Consider the following 23,044-nt stretch of genomic DNA (forward strand, 5'->3'; position numbering starts at 1 on the left):
GGAGTACATGCCAATGTTTTCAATCATGTGCACCAATATGGCATGTGTAGTCAGCAGTGGGCTAAATGTTACATTGGCATTGTGTGCAATATCTTGTGCCAAGAATCAGGTGTCTACTGTGCACTGTTGAGAATTGGCTATTGCCATTGACACAGCATGATGTGACCATAGGTGCTGTCAACGTGCTCCGCCACCCAAATCACGGTCAATGGCACCAATGGATAGCAGCCATGTCGCAGAAGCGACTGCCTGGCCCCTGCGGTGTGTCACCGCCAATGCCCATTCCCTTACAGCCCATGGGAACCGCAATCGCGGTAGTGATCTACACATTAGGAAACGGCGGTTGGCATGCTCTACCACTAAAATCACGTTCATTGGCAGAAACGGATAGCAGCCATATCGTGGTAGCGACCACCTGGCCCCTGCGGTGTGTCACCGCCAATGCCCATGCCCTTACAGCCCATGGGAACTGCAATCACAGTAGTGACGTGCACATTGAGAAATGGCGGTTGGCATGCTTCGCCACCCAAATCACGGTCATTGGCAGCAATGGATAGTATCACAACATCATTCAAGTCTAGAAACTTGACCTCTGTGCACATTAGCCTTTATGCTGTTGCTATATTCACTTTGCAAACATTACTCATAAATAAACTGATAATCAATTCATTGTACTGCTGAAAACACCGTGAAAATAAACACCATAAAACTTTGACTTATGTTCTGAATACACACACAACATTTAATATGTTACAATCAAAGAAAAAAACTTTTCTTTGATCAACATAATTCTTTTTTTCTCAGTTCAATCCGTGAAGTTGTTCTTATTTGATGCCCGCCCAATGCATTTTGGGTCCCATTGGCCCTTCTTCAGGGGAGAATTTCTTTGAACAATACAAACAATATTCTCATTTAGTATAACCTGCAGGGAAACATGAGTTCCAATTTACAAACACTTCCAACATACTTACTTGATAAAAGAGAGTAATACATTAGAAGAAACACATTTAGGTTATCGTTGTCGGTATATCGGAAGGTATTCGTGTCCGTTTGAAGTCCCGTAAAAACTGGCATCTGTAATCGCCATGAGATGTCGTTAAAATATCTACCCCATAAACCAGCGTTTCTACAAGTTCAGGCCTGCCTGCATATCATCAGTCTCACCTTTACAAGTGAGGAGACCACCACATTTCCAAACTTCCATGATGCTCCGATCCCGTACTTTCTTGGAACGAGAGACGCGTACTGCTACCTATGCGTGTGACGTCTTTTCAAAACCAGCGCTATGGAAAGCGGACTACTGGCTCACCGAAACTCTTCAACTTTGACTGCCATGATGAAATGAAACAAGTGCACAAACCCGTCTCTCTACTTGAAGTCAATCCTGAACAAACCCTTCAAACCAAAGTCCATGAACCGCTCTAAGCACAAACCAAGTGCCCTCTTACTTAAAGTCCATGAATAAGAAGTCTTTTAGCAAGTAAAATGCTCAATTGAAACACAAACTCATGACCGAAACGCTAAAGGTGCAAAGCCCCAACATAGACAGCTGTGAAAAAGGAGAAAGGACAGATGAATACATGCAAGAACAAATAGCCTTGGCAGTATATCATATAACAGTGTGCTCAAATTACAATGTTAGATACTGTGTATAATCAATAACAGCACCTAGACAACCACATCCTGGTTATTTGTCACAAAAAGCACCCTAAATCAACTTTATCATTGATCCCTTTAGGGTCCTGGGTTTCTAACTTCCTTATCCAATATATTTCCCTCTGTAACAATGTTTTAGTCAGATCTTGAGTAGGACATACCATTTCAATCACTTGAAACTTAATTTGGGCTATTGAATTTCTGAATTTCCTCCAGTGTATGGCTAAACTGCTTTTAGTGTTACAGTTCCGGATGGTGCTCTTATGTTCAGAGTTTCAAGTTTTTATTTTTTTCTCAGTTTTGCCTATATAAAGTAGTCCACATGGACACTTTATATCATATATCAAATTTTTGGAATTGCAATCTGCGTTGTGTTTTAGTTTAATCGTTTTGCCTGTCAATGGGTGTTGAACACCATCTCCACAAATCACATTATTGCAATGCACACAGTTCTGGTATCGTCTAGCGCCTTTAAAATCCTTGGTAGTTTCTGCTGGTTTATACGTTAACATTTCTTTCAAGTTTCGAGATCTCCTGTATGCGAATAAAGGTTTATCCTTAAATAAATCTTTAAAGTCGCTTTCGTTTCCCAAAATCTCCCATCGGTTGTTTATGATAATTTTAACTTGTTTAGAACAGGTGGAATATTTCGATACAAAAACCTGTCTGGTCATTTTTGTTTTGGGTTGATTGTTCAGAAGGTTGTCACGCATTCTACTTTCCATTCTTGAAATGGTTTCGTTTAAAACACTCACTGGGTAACCTTTAGACATATATCTTTCTTTCAAAATAATGATTTTTTTTGTAGAGACGTATAGAATGAACAGATCCTTTTTGCTCTTAAAAACTGTGAAAATGGAAGGTTGTAAATCAATCAATCAATCAATCAATCAATAAGCTTTATTTCGATTTAAAATTAAATCATAAAAGCAATACATTTAAAAGAAGAGACCTCCCAACCAATCAATATAATACACAGTATTCAAGTTCATTACAATGAATTAATTTACAACTCCTCTAGTTTTACGCAGTCTCATTGCTGCCTTCAAAAAGTTTAAAACACAAAATAAAGTGAATTGATCGGTAGACATTTTTAAAAACAGTAATGCCACCCTTACATGTTTAAACTTAAGTTTCTTAAGCAGATCTTTCAGATACTGTCTCCTTGGACTGGCATGAAAAGAGCATAAAAATATAAAATGAAGGGTATCCTGCAGAGATCTACAATCGCAGCCGCAGGGCTCTTTATCGCTAAGTTTATCGGTAAAACCCTCTGGCACTGCTAATAAAAAATTAATGAGACCAAATCTAAAACGGGTCATTAAGAATCTTTCATGTGGATTAAGTACAAAAGACAGATAGGGTTCTATACCAGTGGTTGTTTTGACCAAGGCATGTTCTCTCACAGTCCGCTTTGAGAGTTCCGCCTTTTCACGATTGCTAACCAGAAAATTAGAGTGCAAGATCTTTATACTCCCCTTGTCGCTGGACCTAATTATCTCGGGTGCACTGTACAGTTCCTCACGTCCCAACTTCTTTAATGTGGTTTTGACGTATCGCAGCCACGGGATCCTGCTGCTATGATCCAGTTTCAAGCAGTCCAATAAGACAGATTTTGTTAATCCGGAGCCTTCATTGAGCCAAATTTTAAGCCAGCAAAGAAGAGGTTTGACGGCCACCAGGTCAGAGAGATAGCTGACCCCCAACTCCTCATGTATGCTGAAAGTAGGTGAGCTAGGCGGAACTCTCAGCAAGCTTTTCAAATATTTATTTTCAACAATTTGAAGTTTAGACGTTTCTATGAAGCCCCATACTTCACTACCATATAAAACCGCTGAACAACAGATGGAGTTATACAATTTTAAAATAAGGCCGGGCGTCCAGTACCCCAGCCGTGTGGCATATCCCTTGATGGACCCTGTAATCCTGGACATGTTGAGACATTTTTCATCTATTAGATTTTTAAAATTCAGCTTTACATCAAAGGTTATGCCTAAGTAAGTGAACATGGGTACATTTCCTAGTACATGTGTACCAATAGTAAAGTTCTTTTGTCTTCGTGGTTTCTCCCCTACCGTCATCACATATGATTTAGTGAGATTAGTGGACATGTCCAGATTACTCATAAAAGTTGTAAAACCATCTATTAAAATTTGTGGTGCAGAGGGAGTGCGGGCCAGGAGAACAGCCTCATCTGCGTATAATAGGACAGGGACTTTACGTGAACCTATCCTAGGGACATCTGACGCAATACTGCTAAGAGTGGAGTCCAACCCATTTATATATAACACAAATAAAAAAGGTGTGAGGATACAACCCTGATGCACCCCACTCGAGCATTCAAAACTTTTGGTTGAATTCCCCGCTGGCGAGTACCTAACTACGGCTGAGGTGTCAGAGTGAAGAGTATGCAGTATGCCTATAAGTGATGGGTCAATCCCCATATCACCAAGCAGTACCCACAATTTGCTGCGGTTCACACGATCGAACGCAGCTGAGAGATCCATAAAGGCCAGAAATACTTATCCCTTTTTGGCTATGGTGTATTTGGCACTAATTGAATATAGGTTGAGACATTGATCCACTGTGGACTTTCCCTTCCGGAACCCATACTGGGTGTCGGTAATCACCCCCTTAAGTTCTGCCCAGTCCTCTAGTCTATTTAAAATCACCCCACCCAAAACCTTCATGGTGGCGTCTATTAACGAAATAGGACGATAACAGTGGGGACTGTCCCTATCCCCCTTCTTATATATCGGGACAATTATTGCAGAGGAGCATGAGGCTGGCATTTTACTTGTGATAGCAGCATTTAAAACTCTAGTCAAAAACGGGATCCACACTTCAGGATTGCTATGATAAAGATCTGGCGGAATACCGTCAGGACCCGGGGCCTTGTTACGGCTTAGGGCGGCAATACCTACACTGACTTCCTCCATAGAGAAAAATAGTGACTGTGTGGAATCCGTTGGGGCTGCTGGGGCCAGAAAGGCCACTTGATCTGTGGGGTGGCTATAAAGTCCTTTAAAATACACCTGCCAATCATCCGGTAAAATTACTGTTGAGATGTCTGGCTTATTTGGATCTGCAAAGCAGGGACTATTTATCACCTGCCAGAAGCGTGTAGTGTCGTGTAATTCTGCAGCCACTGTTAAGTCTTCCCAGGCCGCGCGCTGAATTTGATTCTTGCGCTCCTTTAACACCCTATTATACTCTTTCCGACATTCAGCCACTTTTGCCTTTACCCACGGGGATTCTTTCATAACCATTTTGAGGTTCCTTAGAGCAAGTGAGCATGAGGCATCAAACCATCTATTTTGCGGTGGGTTAATTTTCCTCGCAGGGGCAGTAAGGAGAGTGCTAATCAGATTTGCAAGAGCCTCAAAGGAAGTAATTCTTTCTAGCCCCCCCACAGTGGGATCTAGGCAATTCATAATATGCTCCTGTCCATCTTTAAAAAGAGAAGAAATTAATAATTCCGTATCTACTTGTGCCCATCTTACTCGCCGCCCTTGGCCCGTGGTTGAGAGGGAGGAGGCCTTAAGGTGACTAGTCAGTGATGTGGCGCAGATGTTAGATGGGGAGTAAAAAGGCAAGAGGGTTGTGATCACTGAATGGGCTGGAAATAATGTGAAAGTTTAGGATTCTGCTTGCCAACAAAGAGGTGGCAAAAACAAAATCAATAAAAGAATTACAGCCTCTCCCTTTAAAAGTTGGGGGGATTAGACTATCTCCAGTGACGGAGAGCGTTTCCATTATATTTACTAAGCCTAAAGAATTTGTAATAGTAGTGAGTTCTAGACCTGCCTGCAAGTGTTCCATATGTAGGCCCTTATGCACCGGGCATGTCAACCAGTCTCCCATAGTGATCATCAAGTTTGGGCACAGATGACAATTAAAGTCTCCCAGCAAGATTAGTTCGGTTCGACCTGCACTCTTGTCCAGTATTGAGCTCAGCCTCGAGTTAAGCTCAGAGAACGAGTTGCCTCCTTCACAGTTAGAGTGTGCGTTGTAAAAATTTAGGATAATCAGACACATGACATGACTGGTCATTGTGATGCCCTGCATCACTGCTGAGTCCAACAGCAAGTCCCTCCATGTGCCTGACATCCCCAACCTTACAAAAACAATCAGACCTCCCTTAGCCCTCCCAGATGATGATTTTGCGGCCTGTCTATGGTAAGATTTATAGCCTTCCAAAAAAGTGTCATGTCCAATTTCCCAAGTCTCTTGGAGACAAATTATGTCATACTTCCTAATCATTCTCAGCCAGTGTGGGTCGTGAAGTTTTCTGGTTAATCCCGCTATATTCCAGGAAATGAAGTTAATACCCCTGTGTTCACATGTGTTCTCGCCTTCATTAAGTGCCCGATGCTCAGTTGGGCTTGGTGTAACTATATCCGTGTTGTAGACAGAAAGTTTCGAACTGGCATCGTGGGATCGAACTCCAGTACCAACATTTGTTCCTACTTTACTAGCTTCACTTACTGAGCAAATGACCCCTGTCTGGCTTGATGAGTCAGCCGAGGTTAAAGACTGGTGTAGGACCCAAGAACTCAGTCAGTCTACACCCTCTAATGACTCCAAGCTCTCCAACGGGGCAAAACGATTACCATAGTAGACCTGACCATTCAGCCAACCTCCACCCGTTCTCGGGAGGCCCACGATAGAGTTGGGGCGACCCGTTGGTCTATAGAAGTAAGCAAGAGGTAAAGGTCTTATTTGGGTGTCAAAAGTTAGGTAATCATTGCACCGTTGAGTAATGCTCTGAACCATGCCTGGATGCCTTGGGGTGACAATAACACAGTCTCCCGGAAGTCTTTTAGTACTCTTCCTGATCCATGCTACCCTCCTAGCCATTAGTATTGAAGCGTGGTCTTCGAGGTTAAAACCGGCATATCTACATAACCAGTGGAGAACCTTATTCATTAGCTGGTGAGTGTTTTCCCCTTGTGCACCCGGAACCCCTGCCAAAACAATGGTAAATGGGCTACATGCAGGGGGGAGATCAATTATAGCAGTAGCAGCATGTTCATGGTTTATGCCCCACACATCCTTCCCCTGCTTATTAGAACATTGAATGCTGACCCCTTGGGCAATGTAGCTATTTTGACAGGCAGAACCCGCCAATGGTCTCCCATGACCTGTCCGGGAGACTACAGGTGGAATCATAGGGGGGGAAATGGTATTTAAGTCTGTGCTAATCAGAGGCACAGTGGGAGGGTGGGTGGAGATTGACGTACTAACCCCCGGAGTGGTCTGGCTATTTGACTCGAGGTTATTGGGAATAAGAGCATGATTAGTGAGAACTTTATTAAGGGCACTTGCAGGCGTAACCCCCCCGCGTCTACCCTTGCCAAGGGAGTATCCGTCCTAGCCACCCCAGATGTAGACGGTGGACTGGTAGCCTCCAAATGGGAAAATGTGACACTAGTAGATCTCTTTTCTTTAACCCCATTAATAACTGTGTTCTATCGCTACGAGCTTCTCCTCAATTTTCTGCAACCTACTGGTCAGAGGCGCCCGCAGCACAGACATAAGTGCCTCGAGTCTTAACCATTGCATGTAGTTGCTTCCCATAGGTAAGGGGTCCTGAGATGTATGTGTGGGTGGAGTCGCTGCTTGATTTGACAAGTCCCCGTCAGTTATATGGTTTTCTACGACAGGCGTTGGGAGAAGAGATTTATTCTTTAGGGGTTGTTTGGATCCCTTAGATGGAACCTTGCGTGTCCGTTTAACTACCGGTGCACGTAAAATTGTACCACCCCTTTGTTTAATAGGGGACATCTTATGTTTATAATTCCTAGCCCTCATAACTCTATGGGACACATCAACTTCTTGTACCGACACTAATTCACAAGACTTTTGGGGGGAAAAAGAAAGCACTGGGGATGAGTCCAAGGGTGGAGATTGTTCATCCACTTGCGCAGCAGAAGAACCAGTCCTCGAGTTCACTTGTTCATCTAGAGGAGGGGTCTGCGCTGAGCATGAAGGAGAGATAGAAACTATAGGCCCATTATTAACAAGTTGCAGATCATCGGTAGCGCTGTCGGTAGCAGGGAAATGACCAGAGGCTTCATGAAAGACCAAGACCGCTTGCCCTGGGGATATCGCCCGGCTAATGTGTCCCAAAGAAGACCTCCTTTGCAGAGAGACAGGGTCCAAGGATAGTCTCTTTTCCGTCATCAGGATTTCATGATTGAGAACAGATTCTGCACGTGTCAGAAAAGCATCTAATGTTCCCGCCACGCCACCCGTAACACCAACAATTTTCTCCTTGCATCGCAATCGCTTTGCCATTGCAACACGTATATTAGAAAGCAAGACAAAACACCTTTAGTCACCTACTTGCGTGGCAGACCTCAGTTTCCCAAGAGAACTGATGGAAGATCCGGCCTGGAGCCTGGGGGCACAGTTATTCACAATTCGGCTCTATTCTGCCGGTCCGGCTCCCACGAGGCTCACTGGGGATCAATGGGCCTTCCCGAGACTTGCTGGTGCTACCTGAAGCCTCCTACAGAGCCTCCCAGTACAGCTTGCGGCTCAAATCATGATCCACGGTGTGGAGGGCTCACTTCCACTGTCTCCTGCGTCCTCCTCTCACTCTCTCCAAACTCCTGGTCTCCTGGCACACTCGCTCTGGTTGTCCGCCCCCCCCTCCCCACTAGTATTATTCTTCCATAGGGACTGCTGGACTTACGGGAGTTGCGGGGCTGCAGGGGACCGGTGTGAACTTGTAAACGGAGTTCTTCAACCTTCCCCGTCCTCTGCTCGTTGCACCCCTCACATACCACCGCTTGGCTCCTGCGTCGTAATGCTGCTAGAGCGGCCGGCGCGGCTAATGCTGAGACGACTCACGGTGAAAGACAGCAGGACTGCGGGTGCCGTTCGGGAGACTCAGGGGGCCTTGGTAGTACTGGCTCCCCCCCTCTTCACCCGTCGCCTGCTCACTCGACTCTCTCCACGCCAGCAGCAGCTCCCCCGGCGTCCGACCTCTCCACCTCTCCAGCTCTCTCGATATTTTCCGATACTTCGGTTTCCGATGACGTTGTAAATCAAGTTTTGAGGATGGAAACTGTAGAATGATAATGCATTGTTCTTGTCAGTCAGTTTTTGATAAACCTCAGTCAGAATTATACCATTGTCTATAGTTACTAGTACATCCAAAAATGATGGTGCTAGTGAACTGGATGTGCTCATATTTCGAATTCAGTTGGGTGATCTTTGTTTCCAGTAATTCCTAGCCGCTGTTTGATAATAAAAAGATGTGTATGTATCTACAATATAACAGCAAATTCTCGGTCCATTCAATGTCATTATAGATGTATGCCTCTTCAAAACTTGCCATATAGGTATTCGCATAAGCTGGGGCCCCAGCATAGCCCATTGAAGTGCCTTTCAATTGTAGATAGTACTTGTTCTCCCATTCGAAATAGCTGTGGTGGAGACAAAAGTGCAGCATCTCCAACACAAACCCTTTATCTGCTCCTATGGCCAATTGTTTTAGCAAAGCCCATTCCACTGCCTCCATACTACCAAGATGCGGAATGGAGGAATGGAAATGAGGTGGTCTCCTCACTTGTAAAAGTGAGACTGATTATATGCAGGCAGGCCTGAACTTGTAGAAACGCTGGTTTATGGGGTAGATATTTTAACGACATCTCATGGCGATTACAGATGCCAGTTTTTACGGGACTTCAAACGGACACGAATACCTTCCGATATACCGACAACGATAACCTAAATGTGTTTCTTCTAATGTATTACTCTCTTTTATCAAGTAAGTACGTTGGAAGTGTTTGTAAATTGGAACTCATGTTTCCCTGCAGGTTATACTAAATGAGAATATTGTTTGTATTGTTCAAAGAAATTCTCCCCTGAAGAAGGGCCAATGGGGCCCGAAATGCATTGGGCGGGCATCAAATAAGAACCACTTCATGGATTGAACTGAGAAAAAAAGAATTATGTTAAGTTTTTTCTGTGATTGTAACAGATTAAATGTTTGTGTGTATTCAGAACATAAGTCAAAGTTTTAGGGTGTTTATTTTCACGGTGTTTTCAGCAGTACAATGAATTGATTATCAGTTTATTTATGAGTAATGTTTGCAAACTAAATATAGCAACAGGATAAAGGCTAATGTGCATAGAGGTCAAGTTTCTAGACTTGAATGATGTTGTGATGTTTTCAAAGGCATGATAAGACAGCATTCCAGCCCCTGTAGCACGCCAAATCTAAGTTATTCAATATTACCAATAAAGTAGGAATACTATAGGAGCGCTCCTCTATCCCAATATAAGAGCAATGGATAGTAGCCATATTGCGGTAGCGACCGCCTGGCCCCTGCGGTGTGTCACCGCCAATGCCCATGCCCTTACAGCCAATGGGAACCGCAATCGCGTTAGTGACATACACATTGGGAAATGGCAGTTGGCATGCTCCGCCACCCAAATCACGGTCATTGGCAGCAATGGATAGCAGCCATATTGCGGTAGCGACTGCCTGGCCCCTGCGGTGTGTCACCGCCCATGCCCATGCCCTTACAGCCAATGGGAACCGCAATCGCGTTAGTGACATACACATTGGGAAATGGCGGTTGGCATGCTCTGCCACCCAAATCACGGTCATTGGCACCAATGGATAGCAGCCATATTGCGGTAGCGACCGCCTGGCCCCTGCGGTGCGTCACCTTCAATGCCCATGCCCTTACAGCCAATGGGAACCGTAATCGCGGTGGCCTAATGCAATTTTGAAAATTGTGGTAGGCGGGCTTCACCACCAACTGCTGCTACTCCTGTCTCCAGACACTGCTGCCTGACACTCCTCACCACAACTGCTTCTGCTCCTGTCTCCTGTCTCCAGACATTGCTGCCTGACACTCCTCACCACCAACTGCTGCTGCTCCTGTCTCCAGACACTGGTACCTGATACTCCTCACCACCAACTGCTGCTGCTCCTGTCTCCTTTCTCCAGACAGTGCTGCCTGACACTGCTCACCACCAACTGCTGCTGCTCCAGTCTCCTGGACCCAGTGATGGCAAGGACTGAGAAGATCAGGGCCCGTCCATTCACCACGGAGGAGCTGGAGGTCCTGGTGGACGAGGTGCTCACAGTGTAGGGAGTGCACACATGAAGTTGATCTGCTGCAGTATGTTGCTGAGAGTGTGGATTTGTGTGATACACTGCCTAGCATGCTGACTTCAGGGGAAAGGGGTATGTAGAATATTTTACACATTTCCCTGGCTGCATGTCAGGATGGGAGGGACATGAATTGTTTTTGCAGCCATACAGTGACACTGCAAGTTGGGTAAGCTGGAGTCAGGACAGAAATTGCCTGTGCCAATGGATGTGTGGGTCCATGAGGTTCTTCACAGGCTCATCTGTGACATTACAAAGAGTTTCCATCCAGAGTGTACTGATGGAAGTGTGTCTGACTTAATATTGCCCCCATGGATATGTCAGCATTATGCACAAGAGTGAAATGCCTGAGGGTGACACTCTTGGTGGAACTTCACCAATGACACAGCAGATTATTGTACTTTTGAAACGTCCCCCTTCCATTTTCATCATGTGTAGTGACTCGCATGTGTAGGCTCTCTCATATTTTCCCTGCATGTGACATTTCTGATGTCCCACATTAAACCTCAGGGTGAGCCACCCTGGCCTGCACAGTCACTGCCCAATTTGACAAGGACGCATCACTATAATGACAGAGCGAGACATATAGGTTGTCTGCTACCCCATTCATCAATGAGCTATCTTAGGCCTGTGGATTGCACAAGACAGACTTTGTGAGAAGGGTGTGAGATTGTAAGATCATGTCCCTAAATGTGGCCTCCATGACACAGTGAGCCATTCACAGGGCAAGGACATTGAGGGGTGTGCAGTGTTGGACACAGTGAGTCTGCCCCGCCACATCATTTCGAATGTAATGTATGTCTTCCTCACTCACAAACTGGATAGCAGATGTGGGCCTCCTTCACATTGCTTTCTGTGCTGACAATCTGCCTGTGTATGAGATGGGCAGGTACTATGTCCATCCTCATACCTGCATGCATTTTGCTATGATTATCCCATGCTTATGTACTACGTGTCATGCTGTATTGTCTCTGCTAAACATGTCTGAGAAGTTGTGCTGAGTTTGTGCATGCTCCTGTACTGAGAGATAGCGGTACATAACCCAGTTTCACAGAAATTTCCTCCTCTTGTCTCCCATGCCTGCAGCTCAAAGTCCACCAGCGTAAGGCCATATGGAGGGCCGTTGCATGCAAGGTGCAGGCTCTGGGTGTCTCCAACCGACGACGCACACACTGTCACAAGAGGTGGGATGACATCTGCCGGCTGAGCAAAAACATGGCAGAGATGACGCTGGGGCAGCTCCCTCAAACTGGCAGGTTGGCGCGCCGGAGCATGACACCACTAATGGCACGCATCTTGGCAGTGACACTGTCAGAGCTGGATGCACGTTTGAAGGATCATCAGCAGCAAGCTGGGGGTGAGTATTCTGGGAAGCGTGACTTTGGTTATAAGTGATTGCATGTATTCCAAGCCTGAGATGGTACTGAGCTCTGTGATGTTGCTAGTGTGATGCAATAGCTTGTAAGTGGCCTCTGTGTTGGGTGCAGCTGTCATGCATTATCGCTACATGTACTTTCTCATGTCATTAACGTAATGGCCCTTGACGTTGCATTCTGAGTTGTGGCCTTATGGCATCGGCTGCATTGGGGGAGTCAGGGACATCCCATGGCAGTTAACGGCAGTGTGCCTCATCTGAGTGTGCTTTCATCAATGTGTGAAATGCCTGACCTCAAAATTGTGAGGACTACACATCTGACACCAATGTGCAACTGTAGTTGTGCCCCAAAGTACGACATGGTGGATGGCATGAGCTCATGGCCATTGCGAACTGATGTTTTGGAGTCTGTATCTGTGTTGTCCCCTTATGGTGATTCCAAATGTGACTGTGACAACATGTTGGGAGGTACATCTTTTCCCCCCTCAGGGCCCCAGGTATGCTCAGCAGGATCTGTATTTGGCTGTGCGGGCATCACATGGGTCAATTATGCCAAGTTTGCATGATACCATGCAATTTTAAACTTTGGAATTTAGGTTGCACAATGTGACTGCACAGGGTAGTGTGCAACATGGGGGTATCATCATCTTGTTTTGTGCTTTGCTTGCATATGATGTTTGTGTGAATGGCACTAAACTGAACCTACGTCTCTGTCTCTTGCAGCATCTACCGTGGCCAAAGAAGGACAGGGGACGGACACCAGTGGTGAGGCATCAGGCACGACTGCTTCACAAAAGCACACTGACACAGATGTGACCAGCGCCTCGGAGGGGGACAGGAGTCTGTTTGACGAATCGCAGTCAGAGACACCAACCTCAGAATCATCTGACGCCAGTGGTGACTCCTCTATGTTGGCAGGCACAGGGAGCAGGAACTCTGCCTCCTCTTCCACCACACAGCGTCCAGTGCCCACCTTCCCAGCTACTTCCACCAGTGCTGCATGTGCCCGCACCAGTAAGAAGGGAAGTGTGTCCTTCCCTCCAGGCCCCGCTGTCCCTGCCCCTTTCTCTCCTGCTGCCCTCAGTGTTGAAGCTGTGGACCTTTTGCGACAGCTGTGTGTGGGTCAGGCAACTCTCCTGAATGCCTTCGTAGACCATGACAAGAAGTTGGCACAGGTAGTTGCCTTCATGGATGGTATTCATTCAGATGTGGGTGGGCTACACAGGACTGTCCAATCTTTGTCCTCCACAGTGACGTTAGCAATTCAGCTGTCCCAGGCTCAGAGGCCAGCTCCAGTCCCTTTGGCCACCCCCTGCCAGTGGCTATATCTGACGAGAGTGACCTCACACGACATACCTCAGGCTCAAGATACACCACACACAGCACACAACAGCAGCACCCCAAGCGGGCCAGAGCGCAGACACCAACCTCCAAACAAACCAAAGTCACCCCAGAGTGCAAAGGCAAAAGCCCTTGAGGTGACACTCAGGGGCATCAAGCCAAGACGCAGACCTCAGGTTCACATGCCTCAAAAGCAGCCCCATCCAAGGACACTCTCATCCCAAAAGCGTCTCCCATAGAAAAGCAGACAGTTGCCGTGCCTGCTGTGAAGCTGGTGCCTGTTAAGAGTCCACAGAAAAATCCCTCTAAGGCAGATTCACCCACAACCTCAACTCCCATCCACACCCCTGTGAAGCAGGGAAAGGAGGGCACTGTAGGGGGTTCACCTGGTCAACAGGGGATGGAGGGGAAAAGGCAAGGCCAGGCAAAGCGTACCGCCGTATCCAGCAGATCCCCAGAGGGAGGGCCACCAGCTGCACCTGATGCAACTTTGGTGGAGTGTGCCTGTTGTGCACGGCCCACCTCACACTACTACCAAGACCAAAATTCCATATCGAGTCCCCAAGAAGTGGAAAGGCACCCCTCTGCAATCTCCCACCCACACTGTGTCTCACGGCAGCATGTCTCCGCCTCCACGTGCCACAACACCACCCGGTCCAAGCAGCCCTCCGGCTCCCAAAGCCACTGATGCCTCTATCTCAGCTGGTCCTCTCTCTCCCAGAACAAGTCCTCCAACTGGCCCCGACACTCAGCCACCTCCCAGTCTGACTGACTGCCAAGTCTGAGGCAAAGTCCCCCTCACACACCTGTCTCTCCCACAGCGGTGCCTGGACTGCCCATTTTTATCCCCCTAGCTGTGTTGCTGACCATGGCAGTGTACAGTCTCACCCATTCCCTGTGCAGGCTCTCTTGCACACATGTGCCTACTTTGAAGTATTGACCGGTCACTGGCCTTGCTGTGTGTTACTGTGTTTGCCCGTTCCCTGTGCAGGTTCTCGTACACACATGTGCCTACTTTGGAGTATGGACTGGCCACTGGCCTTGCTGTTTATTACTGTGTTTGCCCATTCCCTGTGCAGGTTCTCATGCACACATGTGCCTACTTTGAAGTATGGACTGGCCACTGGCCTTGCTGTTTATTACTGTGTTTGCCCATTCCCTGTGCAGGTTCTCATGCAGACATGTGCCTATTTTGCACTTTGTACTGGCCAATGGCCTTGCTGTTTATTACTGTGTTTGCCCATTCCCTATGTACATTCTCATGTACCTAATTTGCACTTTGTACTGGCCAATGGCCTTGCTGTTTATTACTGTGTTTGCCCATTCCCTGTGCAGGTTCCCATGTACCTACTTTGCACTCTGTACTGGCCACTGGACTTGCTGTTCATCACTTTTGATGCCCATTCCCTGTGCAGCTTTTCATGCACAAATGTGCCTACTTTGAACTGTGGACTGGCCACTGGTCTTTCTCTTGTCTACTTGTGATGCCTATCTGTGTAATATGTAATAAAGTCAGTTACTCATGTTGTCTGCTTTGTCAGTGTCCTTGCTAAATAAAGGGTTTTCTGTATGTGTATGGTTTAATGTGACACATGCTCAGTATGCCACTTTAACATTGCCAATGGCTTGTTTCACTTTTTCAGAGTTTTGCAAGGGTGACAGGCACTTCAGTTCTTATTGACTCTGATGCTTGGGGGTGCAACTGGGGTGGCGTAGTGGGCAAAAGAACGATGGATTTAACCCAGATCTCTTGACTGGGGGAGAATGTCTGCATTGTCAGCATTCCGTCCATCATTTGTTTGTTGTAACGCTTTTCGCCCTAAGTGGGATGGGTATTCCCAGACGTGGGACCCGTGCTCACTACGCCACTGGAGTCAAGCTATCCTGGCTGATGACGGCTGATAGCCAGAAACCGGTCCTAGGATGCTTGATTCCGGTCCAGGGAAGACATGGCTTGGCAGTTCGGGCTGGACTGCTCCCATAAGGCACAGGGTCAAGACTGATTTGCATATGGCCATGTCTGAACTGGGGTGGCGTAGTGGGCAAAAGAACGATGGATTTAACCCAGATCTCTTGACTGGGGGAGAATGTCTGCATTGTCAGCATTCCGTCCATCATTTGTTTGTTGTAACGCTTTTCGCCCTAAGTGGGATGGGTATTCCCAGACGTGGGACCCGTGCTCACTACGCCACTGGAGTCAAGCTATCCTGGCTGATGACGGCTGATAGCCAGAAACCGGTCCTAGGATGCTTGATTCCGGTCCAGGGAAGACATGGTTTGGCAGTTCGGGCTGGACTGCTCCCATGAGGCACAGGGTCAAGACTGATTTGCATATGGCCATGTCTGAACTGGGGTGGCGTAGTGGGCAAAAGAACGAAGGATTTAACCCAGATCTCTTGACTGGGGGAGAATGTCTGCATTGTCAGCATTCCGTCCATCATTTGTTTGTTGTAACGCTTTTCGCCCTAAGTGGGATGGGTATTCCCAGATGTGGGACCCGTGCTCACTACGCCACTGGAGTCAAGCTATCCTGGCTGATGACGGCTGATAGCCAGAAACCGGTCCTAGGATGCTTGATTCCGGTCCAGGGAAGACATGGCTTGGCAGTTTGGGCTGGACTGCTCCCATGAGGCACAGGGTCAAGACTGATTTGCATATGGCCATGTCTGAACTGGGGTGGCGTAGTGGGCAAAAGAACGATGGATTTAACCCAGATCTCTTGACTGGGGGAGAATGTCTGCATTGTCAGCATTCCTTCCATCATTTGTTTGTTGTAACGCTTTTCGCCCTAAGTGGGATGGGTATTCCCAGACGTGGGACCCGTGCTCACTACGCCACTGGAGTCAAGCTATCCTGGCTGATGACGGCTGATAGCCAGAAACCGGTCCTAGGATGCTTGATTCCGGTCCAGGGAAGACATGGCTTGGCAGTTCGGGCTGGACTGCTCCCATGAGGCACAGGGTCAAGACTGATTTGCATATGGCCATGTCTGAACTGGGGTGGCGTAGTGGGCAAAAGAACGATGGATTTAACCCAGATCTCTTGACTGGGGGAGAATGTCTGCATTGTCAGCATTCCGTCCATCATTTGTTTGTTGTAACGCTTTTCGCCCTAAGTGGGATGGGTATTCCCAGACGTGGGACCCGTGCTCACTACGCCACTGGAGTCAAGCTATCCTGGCTGATGACGGCTGATAGCCAGAAACCGGTCCTAGGATTCTTGATTCCGGTCCAGGGAAGACATGGCTTGGCAGTTCGGGCTGGACTGCTCCCATGAGGCACAGGGTCAAGACTGATTTGCATATGGCCATGTCTGAACTGGGGTGGCGTAGTGGGCAAAAGAACGATGGATTTAACCCAGATCTCTTGACTGGGGGAGAATGTCTGCATTGTCAGCATTCCGTCCATCATTTGTTTGTTGTAACGCAAGTGTAGTGTGCATTATTTGTGTGTCTGTCACATGCAGTTAGGAGGATTCTTGTTCCTGAGCTTGTTTTGAGTGCATCTTGGTGGTTTGTCCTCCTATTTTTGAGCTGTCACTTGTCAGGATTGTGCATGTGCATGCATGTGGTATACTATGACACCATGTTGACCTGATGGATGGTGTGGTATGTCTGTGTTAGCTTATTGTTCCATTGATCCCAGTTTGTGTCCATGATTGTTTTGAGATAATGCACTTCTTGTTTGAGTTGGGGTGTGGTGTCTGCATTGTCCTGAGTGACAATGTTGTGTACTCCTGTTCTGTCTGGATTCCCATTGCATTTCCACTGTTTGACTGGCCATATGTGGGTGTGTTAGACTTCTCTGTATGTTGTTTGTGAGGTTTGTGTTTGGCTATTTTTTTTGTGCCAGCATTGGTTCAGGCATCCCTTATTGTGTGAGTGATGTTTGTGGATGCACCCCAGGGAGTGTGATTGTTTGTCAGTGTAGTCACAGGGCATTATTTGCACCATTCTGTGTGTTTAACACTGGTGTTGAGTGGTGCAGGTGTGAGGTGGGTGGAGGAGGGGTATGTGTGAAGTATCCAACTTGTGTTTGACAGTCAGGGAGTGTGACCATGAGCCATGTGTGTTGTGCTGATGAGAAACACATGTCAAGTAAGTTGAGACAGATGTGTGGCTGATCACTGTTTGACTTCAGACACTTCCTATCATGCCAGTGCCTATGCATGGCTTGCCTTGCTAACTCCCTGAGTTGTTGTACAGAGGTCACTGTGGTTTAATTTCACTCACTGTGCCAGCCATGTCTGATTTGATGGCATAAGTGTGTTGTGATATGTTCCTTCTCTTGCATGTGATGTACACATGCTTTGTGGCTTGCTCCATGACTTTCCAGCACTGTCCACCTCACTTTTGTCTATCCCATTTATTGTCCTTCATTGCTGATAACATCTGGTATGTGTATGTGGCTCTGTGTCAGTGTGGGGTGTATCTGGGTGACTTGACAGGCAGTGTGTACAGTTAAGTGGTTGTTCATATTCAGTGTGAGTGTTAATTTTGTGATTGGACTCAGTTTGCTTGACATGAGTGGAGGGTAGGCATGGGGAGGAGGGTTGCACTGACCCTGAGCTTCTGTGGAGGGTGTTCCTCTTCACCCCCACCTTCTTAGACAGGCTCTCTGGTTGTTTGGTGTGTGTGGTTCAGGGTCTGGGTACACCTGGCTGGTTAATTCTTCAGGGGGGCACAGGAGGAGCACACAGCATGTCCCATTATGGGTGTGGGGGACCTAGTGTGTTAAGGGTGGAGGTGTGGCCCTATGATCTTTATGGACTGCCCATGCCTGGCACTGGCCCTGCCTACTACATTGTGCGCAGGTTTCCCCGCGTCTTCACCACTGCTGTGACGTGACTGGGAGATTGCATTGATTTCGCGGTTGATGGGTGACCTGGATGCGAACGGATGATTTTGTGACAGTTAGGACATGTGTGGGTACACTTGTGGATGTGTTCCTGTCCCCACCAGAGTGTCTGGTGTGGACAGGAACCGTATATCAGCCCAGGAGCTGTGTGTTGTGGTTGTGTGCAGAGTTGTGTGATTGCATATCTACGGCGATTTGCTGGTAGTGGATCAGGTACAGCGCCAGAAAGGCGTGTAAAGCTGGATCCATTGCGGTCGGGACCGGTTGGAGGGGACCAGGAGTCTGGTTTCGTGCTCCGCTGTCGTGCTTCCGCCATCTCTGGTTGGGTTGTTTCTCCGCTGCTGTGTGACGAGCTGTTTGGGGCTTCCTGATTTGTACAGCGTACGAGATGTCATTCCGCACGCCGGTGGGTCTCTATTGGCTCCCACCACTGCGGTGGCGGATGCATTTTTATGGCGGTTCATGTCGCACCGCGGATGTGAAATGGGCTATGTTTGCCCATGGTGCCTCCGCCCGCCATCATAATGAGCCCCTATATTGGCTAACCTCTAACCACTTCAGACTAAACGCCCTTAAAATGGAATTCCTCCTCATTTCACCCACTAGGCAAATCCCCATTGTTGAGAAATATCTAACAAATCTCTCAGCTCTCAACTGCACACCACACATCATTGATTCCACAAAATCACTAGGATTTGTGCTAGATAAGAACCTAAACATGTAGGATCACATCAGAGCATCTACCAAAGGAGCGAACTACCAACTGAATATCCTAAGAAAACTCAAACCGTACCTTCCCCATGATTACTTCAAATCTGCTGTGCAAGCACTAGTCATCTCAAGACTAGAATATGGCAGTGCTACTCTATGAGGGCTTTCGAAACTCAGCTTAGCCCCCCTTAGAGCTTCTCTGAATGCTGCGACTAGACTCATTACTGGCTCTAAGAAAACCAAACACATCTCTCCGGACCTGAAATTGTTCAACTGGCTTCCGTTTGAATCAAGGATCCAGTTAAAAATTGCATGTATAACTCACAGACCACTACACTTCAACACTCCTCTTTACCTGGCAAATAAACTCAAATTATCGGTGGCTCCCGGCTAGGAGCACCAGCACACTGCTGCTCAAGCAGAAGAAATTAAAAAAAAATGAAAACATACAATCGTACATTCGAGAGTATTGCCCCGAGAATATGGAACTCTCTCCCTGTGGAAACCAGACTTATTCCCTCAACATTTGCCTTCAAAAGGGAAGTGAAAGCCCTACTGATGAACACTGCGCTGAAGTAGAAGTGTCTCTCCTTCTGTCCCCTATCCTGTTTAACTGATTAATCTTCTACCTATGCTTTTGCTACGGCCTCAGATAAATTTAGACCGCTAATATATCAGAATGTTCCGTATGTATATTTTTCTACTTTGTCTCCCACAGCGATCTAACTATGTCTTCCACAACTCGTATGTAAAGCGCACTGATACCCGCTTGGGTCATGTTCACGCTATACAAAACTTTAAATAAATAAATAAAAATGAAACAGTGCAACAAACAACTTGTCTTCAGTTAGCCAGGAATAAAGATCTGAATACACCTCGGGTGCCAGCACCATCACACACTGAGGAGAATGTAACATCACAAAAAGTGGTTAAAGTAGATGACATCTTGCAAAGCAACAGAACAGACCCTGATTGGAATGAATGGTTGGTTTGGCCCGTAGACACCTATAACTGTCAGGAAAGATTCTTGGGTAAAACTAAAGAATTTAGTATTAATAGGCCAGATCCACGTTATGTGCAAAGACAACACCCAGGGGTAGTGGCATTGTACAGTGTTGGGAAGTTATGCCTCGATTGGCTACAAACCTCAACACTCACACAAGTGAAACAACACTTATCATTACTTACAGGGGATGTGGACCTATGGGATTTTTTTTAGGTCCTAGGAAACCACTAAAATATGTTTCTTATATGCTATCTATAATGAAATGTGGAAAATATCTCAACAAGAGGCCGCAGAAACATAACGAAAAATCAATCGTCTAAATCTAGAGAAAGCTCTATCAGTGGTAGATAAAGGGTTAATAGCCTTAACATCCAGGATACATTCACTGGGCAACATTGTATCTTCTTCCATCGATGTACTAGAACAAGACTTGTCCATGCTACAACACGGGCAATCGCAATTACGTTCTATAATGTTGTTAAGCTGGACGCTGCAATCTTTGCATGCAGGCTATGTGCCATGGCGTTTTATAAACAGCATGTCTCTGTTTTCCTCGTACAATCTGACAGAAACACAGATAGAAATGGCACAGAGGGGAGTGAAGTATACAATGCTGCGTTTTGAAAAACTGGACAGATTAACATTTACAGTGGCAGAATCACCGTCCACAGAATGGTTAATCCATGGCCACATAACTCTTCTGGCCACATCTTTTTAATACCATTATTGCCTAGAACAAATGCAGGCAGGCAGATATGAAGAAATGGGTAAGGAATTCATCAAGGAAACTTGGAAACTGCCAAACAGATTTCTATGCCGGAGTGGGAAGTGTCTCTTAGCTGTACTAACTGCAAGAATACATTAAGTGGATCAATTATATGCCAGGATATAATGCTTCATGTGGCCTGTAATGGTTCAGTAGCAAACTTGTCATGTGACTTAGAGGGTGCCCCAGCTGCCCTGATAACTTCAGTATTCAAACTACTTTCGAATGTGAGTTACATGATGCTGAATGATCAAGATTGCTGTGGGATGCTTCCATGCATCGCATATCCGGTCACTGTAAGCGCCAGTGTTACATGCTGTATGCAAGTATTGTTTCCCCCAACACATACAGTCAGAGTGGCGCCGATATGGCCTTCGTTAAATATTTCATTAATACGGTTTCATACTTAGAGCAGGATTAAAGCCATGCTTGCACAAAAATCTGTGCCTTTAACCTCCGCTTGAGAGACCTTTGATCTCCAAGTAGTAAGGTCTTCAGCAGAGATACAGGCACTTATACGTACAAACTGCCCTTTCCATTTCGCAGAAATTGTAAATAGTATCTTTAACATGTCTGATACAACAGGCATTGTCCACCTATTTAAGAACGTAGGTTCTGAGCTGTTAAGCACCTTTCAGACGGTCCTCGGAGTTATTCCAAACTTTATAAACTACGTATTAGGAAGCATTTTTGGAGGACTGCCGCTGATCCTGTTTCTAATAGCAGGTATCCTGACTGTTGTGCTTTTGCTGTGCAATGGACGTTCCAGTCACCAAAGAGATGGAAACAGCACTCCTGGAGAGAAAATACCGTGATTGCATGGTTCAACTTCTAGGCACACCTCACCTAAGGGAACTAAGTGTTTCTTGGTTCTTGTCTTTTAGACCAGTCTGGACGGACTGCATCTTACCTGTCCTCTGATGCCTGTTTTGCGGAGAAGAATGCGTGTTGGATCTCTGTCTGACACTCCCATCATGTGCGTGACCGGACGTTTACGCTTTACTGGACCAATTAACAGCCCATGTTTTGCAGTGTCCCCAGTGTATTCCCATGTTGATGGTGGCATTCCTAGCACCACCACAGGTAGTATCTGCTCCTGTTGCACAAGCTGCCCCAGCACTGGCTGCGGACAGTACGGAAGATCATCTGTGCTCAATAGAAATAATCTGCGAGGTGTTACATGGACCGATAACTGCGGAAGCAAGCAACGAGAAAGTTGCGTCAACCGGCCAGGACACATAAACATTTGACTCATTTGGCCCGTCATGTGCTGGGAAGAAATTCGGCTTTTTAAAAACAAAATAGAAAACTGAATCTCTATATCAAAATTGACATTCCTTTCACACATGTATGGCTTTCAAAATGCTTGTAGTAGTTCGGACTATATTTACGGACACTTTAGAGCAATAGCCTATCTGTTAATTTCTAATACCTTCCCTTTTTAACAAATTACATTTTAGATTTTTTCGAAAAACGTTTTAAAACGAATGTTTTTAACATAATAACAAACTAATGTTGTGTATATTTGCACACATCTAAAACACCTAGTAGTGCGTGAAGAACTATGTCGTCCATTCGTAAGAGGAGTGGGTGTTATATTCCATATAGGTACTATAATATAGGCCTCTGTAAACTTGTTACCCTTCACCTATATTCTAACCCTACATTACACTTGTCACGGTTTACAGGGACTGACCTTTTACCTAGATATTATACTGCATTCAGAACGCAGGTTTTCCCTAGTTCGAGATCTCATACATTATGCATGAGGGTTCTTAGAAGCACAGCAGGACTACCATCTCCTGTATAAAATCTATGTCCAAAGTTCAAGTCCGACGTCATCCTTAGACCGACACAGAAGCACAGCAATGTAGGGAGAGACCTATGGGTATATATACATCACATCTTGCTAAATAGCTAGACGAGATCGAGACTTCCTGCCGACACACTGACGCTGAGGTTCCTGCATGCAGACACTCCAGCTCGCAGAGGATTAACATCCCTCACGGGGTGTCCAACTCGAAACCAGGATGGGGTCCCACAGTCTCACTTATGGTAATGGGGTTGACTAGATCCTAGAGGATTTCTTGGCTTACCCATGCTAGGTACATTTAGGTACATCTAGATAGGAAGGCATCGTAGGAGTACGCATATTTTATCATGTGTTCTATATTCTTGAATGTATTCATGATTTTAG

The sequence above is a fragment of the Triturus cristatus genome, chromosome 3_1 (genome assembly GCF_964204655.1).
Source record: "Triturus cristatus chromosome 3_1, aTriCri1.1, whole genome shotgun sequence".
Lineage (NCBI taxonomy): Eukaryota > Metazoa > Chordata > Amphibia > Caudata > Salamandridae > Triturus > Triturus cristatus.